Source organism: Bufo gargarizans, chromosome 6 (genome assembly GCF_014858855.1).
Source record: "Bufo gargarizans isolate SCDJY-AF-19 chromosome 6, ASM1485885v1, whole genome shotgun sequence".
Lineage (NCBI taxonomy): Eukaryota > Metazoa > Chordata > Amphibia > Anura > Bufonidae > Bufo > Bufo gargarizans.
The window spans coordinates 75523033-75537880 of record NC_058085.1 but is presented as its reverse complement, the minus strand read 5'-3'; the positions used below and the strand labels follow the sequence as shown (position 1 = coordinate 75537880).

Genomic DNA, 14848 nt, shown 5'->3' with positions numbered 1-14848 from the left:
AAGTGTTTCCAAACACCTTCTGCATCCATACCCTTTTTCTGACAGTCCCATAGATAAATCACATAAAGTCTAGACAACACAATTCTCACACATTCATGCACCTCAACCTCTTCCTTTTTAAAGACAAACAAATTACGGACGTCCCACAAACTCTCCATTACACATAACATAATAAACCACAACATTCTTGTTTTTGATTTCCCACATGCTCCCATACCAAACAAAGCACACCTTAAATTTATTTGCGCAACCCCAGTCAATTCCTTTGTCAAAACACCAAGTTTCTCCCATACCTTTTGTGCATAATCACACTCCCACATCAAATGCATAACGGATTCGCATTCACCACACCCACCTCGTGGGCATACCTCAGATCTAACTAACTTTTTCTGCACCTCACGCACGGGTAAAATATTATGGAAACACATCCACGCAACCTCTTTCTGTCGATTTGTTACACCCTTTATAGCAAATTTCTTCCACACAGTCTCAGCCTCATTTGACCTCAAATTTGAAATATCACACACTATCTCTTTCTGCCTAACTCTCTTCATCACCAAACTCCTATTTTTAAAGTCATTCATACCAACTGACAACAAATCATTCTCCCTAATAAACTTCTCAATCATAACATACCAGACCGGACATCTAAAAGCAACAGGTACTCTAGCATCCCGCACATACCATCTTAAACCATAAAACATCCAACCTGCCATGTACCGCATCATACAAGAACTTTTCCTATTTTTGCCTACCAAAACCACAACTAGCTTGATGTAACTTAGCCCTAAAAAAAGATACAAATTCACAAGACCCAATCCTCCATGCTCAACTAACTTATAGACATACTCCCTCTTCAATCTTTCCATTCGTGTTCCCCACAAAAAGGTAAAAATCATTTTTTCTATTTTTTTCACATTTTTAACACTTACGGGATAAACCGCAAAAACAAACAAAATAATTGGAAGTATAACCGCCTTAATAATTAGTACCTTACCCTCCAAACTGAGACTACGCAGCCTCCAAAAATTCAATTTCTTTTCAATTTTCTTTCCACACTCATTCCAACTTTCATACCCTTTCAAATCGTCATTAAACCAAATCCCTAATATTTTAACTGCACCTTCCTCATTTCTTACAGACTCAAGTTGTATATTCTTATCCCCAAAACACTTAAAAGTACATTTCTCCCAGTTTACCTTGAAACCTGACACACCACAAAATAAGTCTAAACACAATCTCCCTCTCCTAATTGCAGCCATATTATCATTCAAAATCAACACATCATCCATATAACTCAAAACATTGACAGACTTACCCATACTACCAGGAATCAACATACCACGCATAACCTTGTCCTTCCTCATCAAACATAACAAAACTTCAATCACACAAATGAACAACATAGGAGACATTGGGCATCCCTGCCTTACCCCTGATTTTATCCAAATTACACCACTCAGCCAGCCATTCACCAAACATCTACACTTTGCATTCCTATACAAACCTTTTATGCAGTTCAAGAAATTACTAGGAAAACCCATTTGTTCCAAAACAATAAACAAAAACTCATGCGTAACCCTGTCAAACGCTTTCTCAAAGTCAATCATTAAGAGCATACATCTCTGCTTCCTACTTACACAATCTCCAAGCACATCACGTAATAAAAGTAAATTATCCGACATACATCTTCCAGGAACAGCACATACTTGATCTTCATGCACCACACTTCCAATTACTTTCCTCATCCTATTAGCCAATATCTTACTGAAAATTTTGTAGTCAACATTTAAGAGTGAAATTGGTCTCCAATTTTCCAATTTTTTCCTATCACCTTTTTTGTAAATTAAAACAACCACACTTTCCTCCATACTTTTACTCAACTTACCATACTTCCATATATACTTACAAATTTCAACCACATCCTCACCAATCCAGTCCCAAACTTTTATGTATAACTCAATCGGAAAACCATCCAAACCAGGCGTTTTATTTTTCTTGGCATCCACAACCACTTTTTTAACTTCATCCACAGAGATCTCCTCACACAAAACACCACACTCTTCATCATTAAGACGCATCTCCATATTCTTCAACACATCACCCATAAGACTCTTGTCAATCCATTTAACAGAAAACAAATCTTGATAAAAGTTTTCAACTGCAGATATCACCTCTTGCCCTTTTAGACATTCCCCTTTTTTGTTCATCACTTCTTCCATATCCGTTTTCTTACCACACACTTTCTTAAAGAAAAACCTAGTGCATTTTTCATTTTTTTCCAAATGTTCAACTCTAGATCTATAAATAATTTCTTTCCCCATCCTCTCAGTAACAGCATTTTTTTGTTTTCTAACCTCATCCAACATGTCATTCACATCTACACCTAATACCTTAAGTTTTACTAACCAGTCATACCTTGCACACAAATCTTTATATTCATTCCTCAATTTTAATTCAAGACAGGAGACTCCATTATGCTAATATCTTTCTTTTTTACTCCCAGCAGCAAAATAGTTAACAATGTAAACATAGAACATTTTTTATAAAATATGTAAATGAGCCTCTAGGACTATCCAATGAACAGCCAACAAAGGTTATATAAGGTTTAGCCCCACATAAAAACGTCCTTCTTTCTTGCTGCTCCCAGAAAGATATGTATTGAAGTTCTTTTGTCATATAAATATAATTATATAGATTATTTTATATACTTATTATAAATATTTCTATTATTGATTATTTATTCTTCTACATGGTTGTGGACAACGTATGTTGCCACTTGTTTTGTGGTTTTACCAAAATGCTATGCTGCATGTGATTATTTTTCATAAAAATTTGGTTACACTCACATATTAATGTGTTTTCTCCTGCATTCAGTTCCCCCTGATTAGAGTTATTGCCTGCTTTGCATTTGCACCACTATTTTCCTCTATGCTGACTTACCTGTAGTAGTCCTGTCACTGTTTACTTTCACTTTACCTCAGCACCAGATCCCCAGTGCGCATGTGCAGCTGGTCATCAGCCTGCCCGCCCTTTTCTCCTCATTCAGAGATAGCATCTGTTGCTGGTTTCGTCTCAGAAGAAAACTGCTAGCTAATTTCATTCCTTATCCTCTGCTGCCACCTAGTGATAGTTTTGATAATATTATCAGCCAACATGTCCGCTGAAAATCATAAAACTATTCCTGGAACCCCAGGTTCACTTATTGTGGAGGAGGATCTCCTCCAATCCATGGTCAATGAAACAGTTTCTAGATCTGTAAAATGTGCAGTCGACACAGCCATGTCGTCATTGCAAAGTATCATTACACAATCTGTGACCATGGCCATGACTAATGCGCAGACCTTGCAAAAACCAAATGACCCTGTTACCCCATCCGACCAATTCTGGTCTACGGAGGAATCCTCTTCCCGCCTTGCGGATGGTTTTAAGAGGGGTAAATCAGCCTGTAAAAGGCGATTTTGTACCGATCCCACTCCTAAAAAGTTACAAAAAACACAGGATAAATGGGATCAGGAAAAATCTAGAGCTTTTTCAAAAAGCACAGTTACCGCTGCTAAAGCAGTTAATATTGCACCCTCTGCCCCTGAGGTTGAAGTCACGAAGCGGGGATCTAAGGCTTTAAGAGTTAAGCCAGACTCATTTAACTCTTCCCCTCCTGAATCCTCTAATGAAGATGATAATTCTAGTGATATAATATCTCTATATGAAGACATTTCTGATGAGGAAGAGACAAACCTGGAAGAAGGAAATCTTTCTTCATCCGTTATTTTGGATGGATCAGGGGTACCTTTCTTTGACCCTGGAATGATTAAGCATCCCAGGTCAGGAGAATGGGTTCCATTACCCCAGGTGTCTAAATTTGTGTCTTCTTGGCTCAAAAAGCCACTAGAAAATTCAGCAAGAAACAAACTACGAGCTGAATGCCCTAGACCCACTCTCCCACATAAAATTTCAGATACGCATGAAATTGATCCAGCTTTGGTAAAATATTTGTCAAAATCTGGGAAAAATCCCAAAAAAGGAGTAGATCGTTCCTTTAGGACGATCCAAGATAGATTACTAGACATGGTCGGTCCTTTGACAAAAATATTAGATTTGACTGAACAGGCTTCCACTTCAGACAAACCTGTGGATTTATCGGTCCTAAAAGGATGGTCACAAAGGGCAATATGTCTATTAGGTAATACAAATGCGACCATATGCACTGAAAGAAAGAGGTCTATTCTTATGAGGTTAGATCCACAATTGACGCACCTTGCAACGGTGCATAATGACCCGGATAATAATCCATCCTCCGATGGGTTACTCTTCGGTGATTATTTTGTTAAAGATATTAACAAGTATGTGGGGCTATTTTCATCACTTGATAAGGCCCAGAATTCTTTAAAAAGAGTCTTCCAAGGGCGTGTTTTTGGAAGGGCTGGGAGACGAAGGGGCCGGTTTCCCAGCCGAGGATCCCACGACAGACAATTCTTTAAAGGCCCCTCCCCACAACAAGAATATACTAATTACCCATCCACCTCCTACAATACCACTCCATTCTTCCCTACAAGAGAAAGACCATGGCGTGCGAGAGGAAATAGAGGATTCCCAAGATCAAGACCCTCTGCAGGTAAGAAATCTCTTTCCATTTTCTTCCCACATTCCCTTAGGAGGTCGGATAAAACATTTTATCCACGTCTGGGCTATGATTTCAACAGACGCATGGATATTAAACACCGTAAGAGGCTACCAAATAGACTTTGGCTACAAACCAATTCAAACTCAGTTACCACATCCGATCACATTTTCCCAGACAGATCAAAATCTGATACATTTAGAAATCAAGGAACTATGTTCCAAAGGCGCTTTAATAAAAATACCTGTACAATCTCCGGGTTTTTTGAGCAATCTCTTCTTAGTGAAAAAGAGGGATGGAGGTCACAGACCTGTAATCAATCTGAAAACCCTCAACAATTATGTCGTCTACAGACATTTCAAAATGGAGGGTATCCATTTACTGAGAGACCTACTCCTACAAGAAGATTGGCTCGCAAAAATAGATCTGAAAGACGCCTATCTCACGGTGCCTATGCATCCGATGTCTCAACCTTACCTCCAGTTTCTATGGAAGGGTCACAAATATCAATTCACCAGCCTACCATTCGGATTGGCTTCCGCTCCTTCACAAAACTATTAAAACCAGTGGTGGCAATCCTTCGGACAAGAGGTGTACGCCTCATCATTTATTTAGACGATATTCTTATCATGGCTCAATCTCTTTCAATAATTCACCTTCATATCCATTGGGCACTAACTCTTTTGACCAATTTGGGATTTCTAGTCAACTACGAAAAATCAAAATTAATTCCATCAAAACAGGTGGAATTTTTGGGCTTCCTGGTAGATACTCAATCTGCTACTCTGAGTCTTCCATCCAGGAAATTGAAGACTATCAGGAAAGAAATCCGATCTGTCCTCAACAAGAATTTAGTATCTCTGAGGACAATAGCACGGATTGTAGGCCTACTCTCAGCCTCAATCCAAGCAATTTTTCCTGCTCCCTTACATTACAGGGCTCTCCAACGTTTAAAAACACAACATTTAAGGGAAGGATTAGGTTACTCGGACGAAGTAATCCTAACCCCGGACACCAGGGAGGAGTTAATTTGGTGGCTAAAACATATCCAAGACTGGAATGGGAAAACTATATTCAATTCTGTCCCAGATATAGTTATCGAGTCGGACGCCAGTCTACTGGGTTGGGGTGCTCGGTGTGGCTCCCTTTCCACAGGAGGGAAATGGTCCGAAAAAGAGTCTTCCCTTCATATCAACTGTTTAGAACTTTTGGCAGGCTCTTTTGCCCTCAAGAGTTTTACAAAACAAATATCCAATTGTTGTGTCCTTCTTCGGATGGACAATATAGCGGCGGTACAATACATCAACCACTTGGGAGGAACCAGATCAGAGACGTTAGCCAACATTGCCAAAACTTTTTGCCATTTCTGCCTAGACAAACATATCACTCTGAAGGCAGAATACCTTCCGGGCTTATCCAATACCATTGCAGATTGGAATTCCCGATTTCTCACAGATTCCAGCGATTGGAGATTAGATCCCAACATCTTTCATCAGATCGATTCACTTTGGGGTCCAATGTACCTGGATCTTTTTGCCTCTCGACTCAATCGTCAACTTCCTTGTTTTTTCAGTTGGCGCCCCGATCCGGAATCGTTATGAACCGACGCTCTATCTCAGATATGGCCCGAGAAGAGGTTATATGCTTTCCCTCCTTTCAATCTCATTCCGAGGATTCTTCTTCTAACCATGTCACAACAATCAACTCTGGTTCTGATAACCCCACTCTGGACAACTCAAACATGGTTTCCCCAGATACTGGCAATGACGATAGATTACCCACGCATCCTTCCCATTCATTCCTCGATCCTTCTAAATCCAGCAGGACAACAACATCTGTTAATTCTATCGAACCATCTATCCTTAGTAGCCTGGTTAATTTCCGGTCGTCAGGAATTGATTTTGAAATTTCACGATCAGCTAACGACATTCTTTCTGACGCCTGGGCTCCAGGCACTCGATCTTCTTACAGATCAGCCTGGAAGATTTGGTCTAATTGGTGCAGTCAACGGTCATTGGATCCCGTATGTGCACCTTTAAATCAGATTATAAATTTCCTGTCTGATTCTTTTGACGCAGGAAAAACATATAGAACGATTAACGTTTACCGATCGGCCATTTCCTTTTATCATTCCCCTATCCAAACTCTACCAGTAGGCAAACACCCTTTAGTTTGCAAACTCATTAAGGGTATTAGATTTCGAAGACCTCCCATGCCCAAATATAATTCTACTTGGGACGTAAATTTGGTTTTCAATTTGTTCCTAAATTGGGAGGATAATGATCTTCTTCCGTTGAAATTGTTGTCATTTAAACTAACCATGTTATTATGCCTTATTTCATTTAAACGAGTATCAGATGTCAAATCTTTGGATATATCCCATAGACAGTTTCTACCACAAGGTGTCCAATTCTCTATTGTATGTCGTACAAAAACCAATATCTCATCGGTTTTCTACCCTGCGTTCCCTTTACAAGAAAAACTTTGTGTAGTTAGGTGTTTACTATCCTATGAACTAAAAACCTTACCACTCAGGAATCCATCGGTATCGCAAGTCCTTATTTCTTATTGCAAACCTCACTTACCAGTGTCATCAGCAACCCTGGCTAGATGGGTATCTCAAACTATGTCTTTAGCTGGAGTTGATACCTCACTCTTTGGAGCACACTCCTCTAGAGGAGCTATGTCTACTAAAGTTAGACAAGCTGGAGGATCTCTATCAGACATCTTAAAAGCAGCTAATTGGTCTTCCGAATCAACTTTTAAAAACTTTTATTTCAGACCTGAAGCACATGTTTCCATGGTATTATTTAATAACCAGTAACAATGTTGTGATATTATGCTTTACATTCATATCTAAAATTAAGCTTTGAACTTGCATAATGGAGTCTCCTGTCTTGAATTAAAATTGAAGATTTTCCTAGTTTCAACGAAGGAAAATATAGATTTTATGAAAGACAGGAGACGAACATTATCCCACCCTTTTGACCCAACCCTTATTATCTACATTTCTCTTTCCTTTCAGTTTAATACACCGATTATATGCAAGATGGTGCGATTCTTGGTGGATCATCAAATCCAGATTTAATTTCCAACGCCTGAATTTATAATGGATGTTTATCGTACCAAGTTCCAGTTATCCTTCATCACATCATCAAGAAAGAAGGACGTTTTTATGTGGGGCTAAACCTTATATAACCTTTGTTGGCTGTTCATTGGATAGTCCTAGAGGCTCATTTACATATTTTATAAAAAATGTTCTATGTTTACATTGTTAACTATTTTGCTGCTGGGAGTAAAAAAGAAAGATATTAGCATAATGTTCGTCTCCTGTCTTTCATAAAATCTATATTTTCCTTCGTTGAAACTAGGAAAATCTTCAATTTTTTTTTTTCATTTTTATATCCCTTTTTACGAAAGAACATTTTCATTTTAGACTTAACCCAATCCCACCACTCTAACACATCCCTATATTCATCTTTTCTTTTCCTCCACATCTCATATTCCAAGTGAAAGGCAGTCATAACACTTTCATCCTCTAACAGATTTAAATTAAGTTTCCACACACCATTTCCATGTATCTTCCTCATCATACATTCCATACGGCAAAATAGAGCCCTATGATCGGAGAAAGGAACCATTCTGAGTGTGAACTCTTTACATTCTATTCCATTGTTGAAGAAAAGGTAATCTATCCTAGAACTGATATTGCCTCTGTCTGAATTGTACATTGCTAAAGGAGATTTTCCCAAGCACACAGCAGCATCAGAAAAAGAAAAATCTGTCAAAATTTGATTCAATTTGTTCCCAGTGATGTCTTTCTTCTCCCCCACAATCTCGCAATTAAAGTCACCCAGCATAATTGTTGGCATTCTTCCAGTCAAGTACACTTTTAGTTTCTCAAACAAGTCAAGTCGTTCATCCTTTCGCACTGACCCATAAACATTCACAATTCTGATCTTCCATACACCATACTTCACCACAGCAATTATACATCTACCTATATCCACCACCGTGTAGCTATCAAAACTAAGCTTTGGATTATTAAGTAGGATCCCTACACCATCATTCTTATTAGTTAATGAACCGGTCCAAACTGACGCACCATTTGTCCAATCATTTTCGCATGAGTGGTCACTGATACCACACTCCTGGAGGGCTATAATATCTGCCCCTTGTTTTTTAAGGAAGTCAAAAACTGCTATCCGTCTCGCCTTAGATCTTAATACCCTTACATTTAAGGATAGCGCATTAAGTGAAGTTTTGGCTTCCATACATTGATCTTTTGTAAAACATAATTACACCGGTCCCAGATCTTTCTCATCCTATATTTCCTTGCGGGTGGTAGCTTGACGTGAAGATCCCTACACCTATTGGGTCTAAAAAAGGAGCATGATCGGGGATTTGGGATGTTGCATACACACCCGTTCTGATTGGGCTTGCGTCTTCTCCGCCTACTGGAGGAATCACTCTCTGACGCTTGGGAGTTCCACCACTTTCCTCCTCCGTCGCTCTTGGATGGGATGAGGAAAAATCACCTTGACCACCTCCTTCTTCAGGTTCAGTTACTGCTCCAGACCAGATAACCGGGGTTCCAGGAGATCCAGCGAGGGAACCTTCCCCCTCACCTTCAACCACACCCGAGAGACCGGCCATAATCTCCGATATTCCCGGAAGAATGTCATCTACTGAGGAAACCTCCATCCCGCCTTCCTCCACAGCTGGTACTTCTGCGTCAGACTCTTCAAATCCAGGCTCTTCCACTTCAGTTATGACTTCCGCTTCAGGTTCAGGGTTCACTGCCCCCGCTCCCATGACTATCACAGGATCCCTCCTCAGGACATCCGCATAAGAGCGGGCCCCGAATTTTGAAGGGCATTTGCGAAATACATGTCCTTCTCCACCACAAACATTACGCACCGGTAAGTTTGTGCATGAAGCGGCTAGATGACCTGTCTTGCCACACTTATTACACAGAAGGGAGGTATCAGTACATCCCTCCTGGGTATGGCCATACTGTCTGCATCGCCGACAATACTTCGGGGCACCCGTAAAAAAGAGGAGACCTGCATCTCTCCCGATGGCAAACCTTTGGGGAGGGTAGCGCATACCACCCGGCCCATCCACATCCTCGGCAAAACGCACATAAAATTTGTATTTGCCTATCCACAAACCTTCTGAGTTTTTAATTTGGTGAGAGAATTTTACGTACGAGCAGTATTTACGCAAGAAAATTTCAATGTATTCCCTTCTTACATGAGGGTTGTACATTAGCACAACTAGGTGCACATCATCCTCATTATATAAAACAATGAAGGTTAATCCATCCAAGGTTGGATTTTTCTCATTAGCTTTTAGAAGCAAGTAGAAATTATGGCAGGCAGCGGAAGAATTCAGGACCAAAACTTGCTTACCTCCTCTAGGATCTTGAAGGCATAAAATGTCCTCTCTCCGTAAAGCCAAAGTCTTAAACAGAACTTCATGCACCAGGTACTGCGTCATGAAGATGCTCCTCTTGTCCTCGTCAATAGCAATGGCAAAGCCATACTTGACCCGGGGTTCCCCGGTCTCGGCGTACTTGATCCTCATGATCGCTATCACAGGTAAACTCGGGACTAATCCGCTTCCCCTATAGCAGCAGGGAGGTAAGACACTGGCTATGAACCAGTGCCCCCCTCCCAGGCCGAGGAGTCGGGTACCCTCGCAAACCACCCCTGACAAGACACACGATCTTGCCAAAAGACCGAGAAGCGATAACCCGCTCGGCCTCGACAACGGGGCCGCTGTTCGCAAACGCAGAGCACTTCTCAAGGCAACAGTCTACAGGCCTCAGCCCCAAACACAGTCCGGGAGGCTTTTTTCTCTCACAAACCAGGAAAAACGTGCGTCCTACGCGCTGGAATCACCAGCATGCTCTACTTCGTGTTTTTCGGATCTGCATAGCTCCGCCCACAACTTATGGTCACGCCTTTTCGTCGCACGCAATTCCTAGTGCCAAAGAACGCCAAGCAGAAACACGGATAAGGAGTGAATGGAGAGTAGTGTGAAGAGAAAAAAAAAAGGCTGTATGCATTGTTGATTGTGATGTCACTGCCCCATTGTTGAGTGTTCCGTCAGGGCCCTTGTGATGTCGACCTCTGACCTGACAGGCCTCTTGTGACACGTGCAGTGTTCCGTCCATTGGCCAGACAAGGTAGGTCCAGCTGTTGCTGATACATAGGAAGTGCTGGACTACATTTTAGCCTACAAGTCATCCAGTTTAATAGATCCACAAGAGGGAGACACAGGCAAACAAACTTTACTTATTTAATAAAGAAATAGGAAAACTAAATTGGTTACATCAAGCAAACTTGCTACAAAAGGGTCAATTCTAAGGAACAACTCAACAGACTGCCAGGTGTGCACAACAGGCCCAAATCAAAACAGAGGTGCACGGACGGAGTGGAGGATCCAAAAACTGCATTCAGGTGATAGATATCCTAACACTTCATTCAGGTGATAAGCCAATTAACACAACAATTAAGCCATTAATCTTAATTGGATTTGGACTGTGAGGAGAGGTGACTGGCTGGCTGGGTTGCTTGGTGCTGGAACAAACCCACACACAGGTGATGCAATTAAGAGATTGACAGGCTAGATGCAGCGGCACCAGGGATGCAGAAAGCAGCACAGCAAAACCCTCACAGAGGAAGGAGAATCTGAAGTGCAGGACTGCTGAGGCAGGGCACAGCAACTTTCCACTTGCTTGCTGGAAGGATCCTTGAAATCCATCACTCAATTTCATTCTGTTTTATTTTATACTGGAATAGAAAGGGTGCACCGGTCCTGGAGGTACTGCAATACCAGGTCAATGCGTGGAGTGGACAGAGCAAGCTCTTTTTCCATCTCCCTGTTCGAAAAATCCATTTAATATATGGTCTCCAGATAGGGGACGTATCAGATATTAAACTGATAAGAACAGATTTTTTTTTTTTTTGATAGCGTCAGAAGACGCCACATATTGTATTACACCACCATATGTTAGACGCTTCATCATCCGTATCAACGGTCTTTTTTAATTTTTATTTCTTATTTATCTCTTTTTTTAAAAAAAAATATATATTCTAACAAACAAACATAAAAAACGAGACAAACATAAAAAAAAACATAACAAACACATATTCTTGAATTCTCAATCTCTTCATTTTCCTTGTTCATTGTATCTCTTTCCTACTTTCCATGCAGCTATTAATAAAGCATCTTGTAACGTAAGCAAATCTTCCATTGTCATATCTATTCTGTTGTCGAGTATATTTTTCAACAGACTCTCCACTTTATAGGTTTTCAAAAACTCTTCTGGATCTCTTTCATAGGCGCAGGAAATACAATTCCTTGCCAAATTCCTCACCCTTGGATCTGGATAAATCTTATCTAAATTAATTTTCTTATAGTCTGCTGACAATTCCACTCTTCTTGATAACTCTTCTTTTTTTCTTTTTACCGTTCCTTCATCTTCTGAAGCCGATACTACTATCCCTAAATCTTTGATCAACTTCTGCTTTTGAGTTTGTTCTTTTACTTCTTTTTTCTTTTCTTTTCCTTTTTCCTCCTTTCCTTTTGCCTCATCTATTCTTATTTGCGTCTCATCTGTTTTCTTTTTTTCCTCTTTTCCCTCACTCTCTTTTGAATTTCCTTTTCTCTTGGGACAATCACGGTACAAATGATCACTTTCCTTGCAGAAAAAACAAAGTCTAGGATTTTCACAATCCTTTGTCTCGTGACCACCTCTTCCACATAGGGTACACAAAACTTTGTCACAATTTCTTTTCTGTGCCCATATAACTTGCATCTAGTACAAAAAACTGGCATGCCATTATAAAATATATCCCCAGTCGCTCTTCCAACTTTAAACCTAGCATCAGGCAAAATAAAACCTCCTCTTCCATCCTCCTTTAGAAATACTTTGAACTTCCATTTAGATGTTCAAAATCCAAAATTATTATAAATTTTTCCCAAAGGGACCACTTGATCACAAATTTCTTTTAAATAGGAAATAATCTTCAATTCCTCCACATATGGCGAATACATCTTTATTATCAAAATTTTGACATTACTTGGGAAATGAGAGATAATACTCACTCCAACCAGCCTTGCTTCCGTTTTCACCTCTTCCCACTTCCACAGAAACTGTTTGCACAGCTCATCACTTTGAAGCACTATGTCATAAACTCCTCTCCTTGGATAGTCCATAAGTGCCAAAACGTATTCTTTTGTAAATCCCATAATTTTATCCAGCAGGACCTTTACAATAAAGACGAGATTTTTCTTTTCTCGCTCAGACTCCTCCACACAAACGCGGACTGCATTGCGAACTCGAGCATATCCTGGAATTTCATCCGAGAACTTCTGCTCTTGAAAGGAAGTCTCCATGATCTCCTCCATATTTGCAAAGAGAAGAACCTCCACCACTCCAAAAAGCGGCCAGGTGATCGCTTCCCGTTGCCTGGGGACTAGGCCAACTGCCCAATAGCAGCAGGGGGGTGAAGTCCAGGCTATGAACCTGGACGATCCCCCCAGGCCGAGCAGCCGGGTACCCCAAGCACCTTAGGCCAAGACCAAGGCAGCACCTCTCGATACTACACTTGATCTTAGCCAAAAGGCCGAGAAGCGAAAACCCGATCGGCCTCGACAACGGGGCCGCTGTTCACAAACGCAGAGCACTTCTCAAGGCAACAGTCTATAGGCCTCAGCCCCAAACACAGTCCGGGAGGCTTCTTTCTCTCACAAACCAGGGAAAACGTGCATCCTACGCGCTGGAATCACCAGCATGCTCTACTTCGTGTTTTTCGGATCTGCATAGCTCCGCCCACAACTTCTGGTCACGCCTTTTCGTCGTACGCAATTCCTGGTGCCAAAGAATGCCAAGCAGAAACACGGATAAGGAGTGAATGGAGAGTAGTGTGAAGAGAAAAAAAAAAAAAAAGGCTGTATGCAGTGTTGATTGTGATGTCACTGCCCCATTGTTGAGTGTTCCGTCAGGGCCCTTGTGATGTCATCCACTGACCTGACCTTACTTGACCTCTGACCTGACAGGCCTCTTGTGACACGTGCAGTGTTCCGTCCATTGGCCAGACATGGTAGGTCCAGCGGTTGCTGATACATAGGAAGTGCTGGACTACATTTTTGCCTACAAGTCATCCAGTTTAATAGATCCACAAGAGGGAGACACAGGCAAAACAAACTTTACTTATTTAATAAAGCAATAGGAAAACAAAATTGGTTACATCTAGCCAACTTGCTACAAAAGGGTCAATTCAAAGGAGCAACTCAGCAGACTGCCCAGGTGTGCACAACAGGCCCAAATCAAAACAGAGGTGCACAGAGTGGAGGAAGGTCCAAAAACTGCATTCAGGTGATATCCAAACACTTCATTAAGGTGATAAGCCAATTAACCTAACAATTAAGCCATCAATCTTAATTGGATTTGGACTGTGAGGAGAGGTGACTGGCTGGCTGGGTTGCTTGGTGCTGGAACAAACCCTCACACAGGTGATGCAATTAAGAGATTGACAGGCTAGATGCAGCAGCACCAGGGATGTAGAAAGCAGCACAGCAAAACCCTAACAGAGGAAGGAGAAGCTGAAGTGCAGGACTGCTGAGGCAGGGCACAGCAACTTTCCACTTGCTTGCTGGAAGGATCATTGACATCCATCACACAATTTCATTCTGTTTTTTCATACTGGAATAGAAAGGGTGCACCGGTCCTGGAGGTACTGCAATACCAGGTCAATGCGTGGAGTGGACAGAGCAAGCTCTTTTTCCATCTCCCTGTTCGAAAAATCCATTTAATATATGGTCCCCAGATAGGGGACGTATCAGATATTAAACTGATAAGAACATATTTTTAAGTTGATATTTACCCGTCGAGGGGTAAAAATCGTTTATTAAAACCATAACAATATTACATCACATAAATATTATAAAACCATTTTTACATGAGACTTATTAAAAAGCAAGGTTTTATAAAATCATATGACTGACCCCATTCCCTTAAAAACCACTTGTGGCAAAAAGTTGTTTTTTTTTGTTGAATAAATAATAATTGTACATTTCATCTAAAACCATCTTTAAAACATTTTCCTCAGTTATAACATCATTTTTAAAACATAAAATGTTCCAGGCCGACCATAGAGCTACTTTGACGCAATTTGTGATCTTCCATGCCATAGTCCTTTTTATTCTTGAAGG

At 40.8% G+C, this 14848-nt stretch overlaps 2 non-coding genes and 1 pseudogene across 2 annotated transcripts; all 3 read right to left on the bottom strand.

The window, feature by feature from the left end:
- Nucleotides 1-11430: 11430 nt before the first annotated feature.
- Nucleotides 11431-11620, bottom strand: LOC122942676. Its single transcript, XR_006390636.1, has one exon. It is a non-coding gene; the product is annotated as a U2 spliceosomal RNA (small nuclear RNA).
- Nucleotides 11621-13129: 1509 nt separating this feature from the next.
- On the bottom strand, nt 13130-13272 carry LOC122942894 (annotated as a pseudogene).
- Nucleotides 13273-14348: 1076 nt separating this feature from the next.
- On the bottom strand, nt 14349-14542 carry LOC122942963. Its single transcript, XR_006390798.1, has one exon. It is a non-coding gene; the product is annotated as a U2 spliceosomal RNA (small nuclear RNA).
- Nucleotides 14543-14848: the final 306 nt, after the last annotated feature.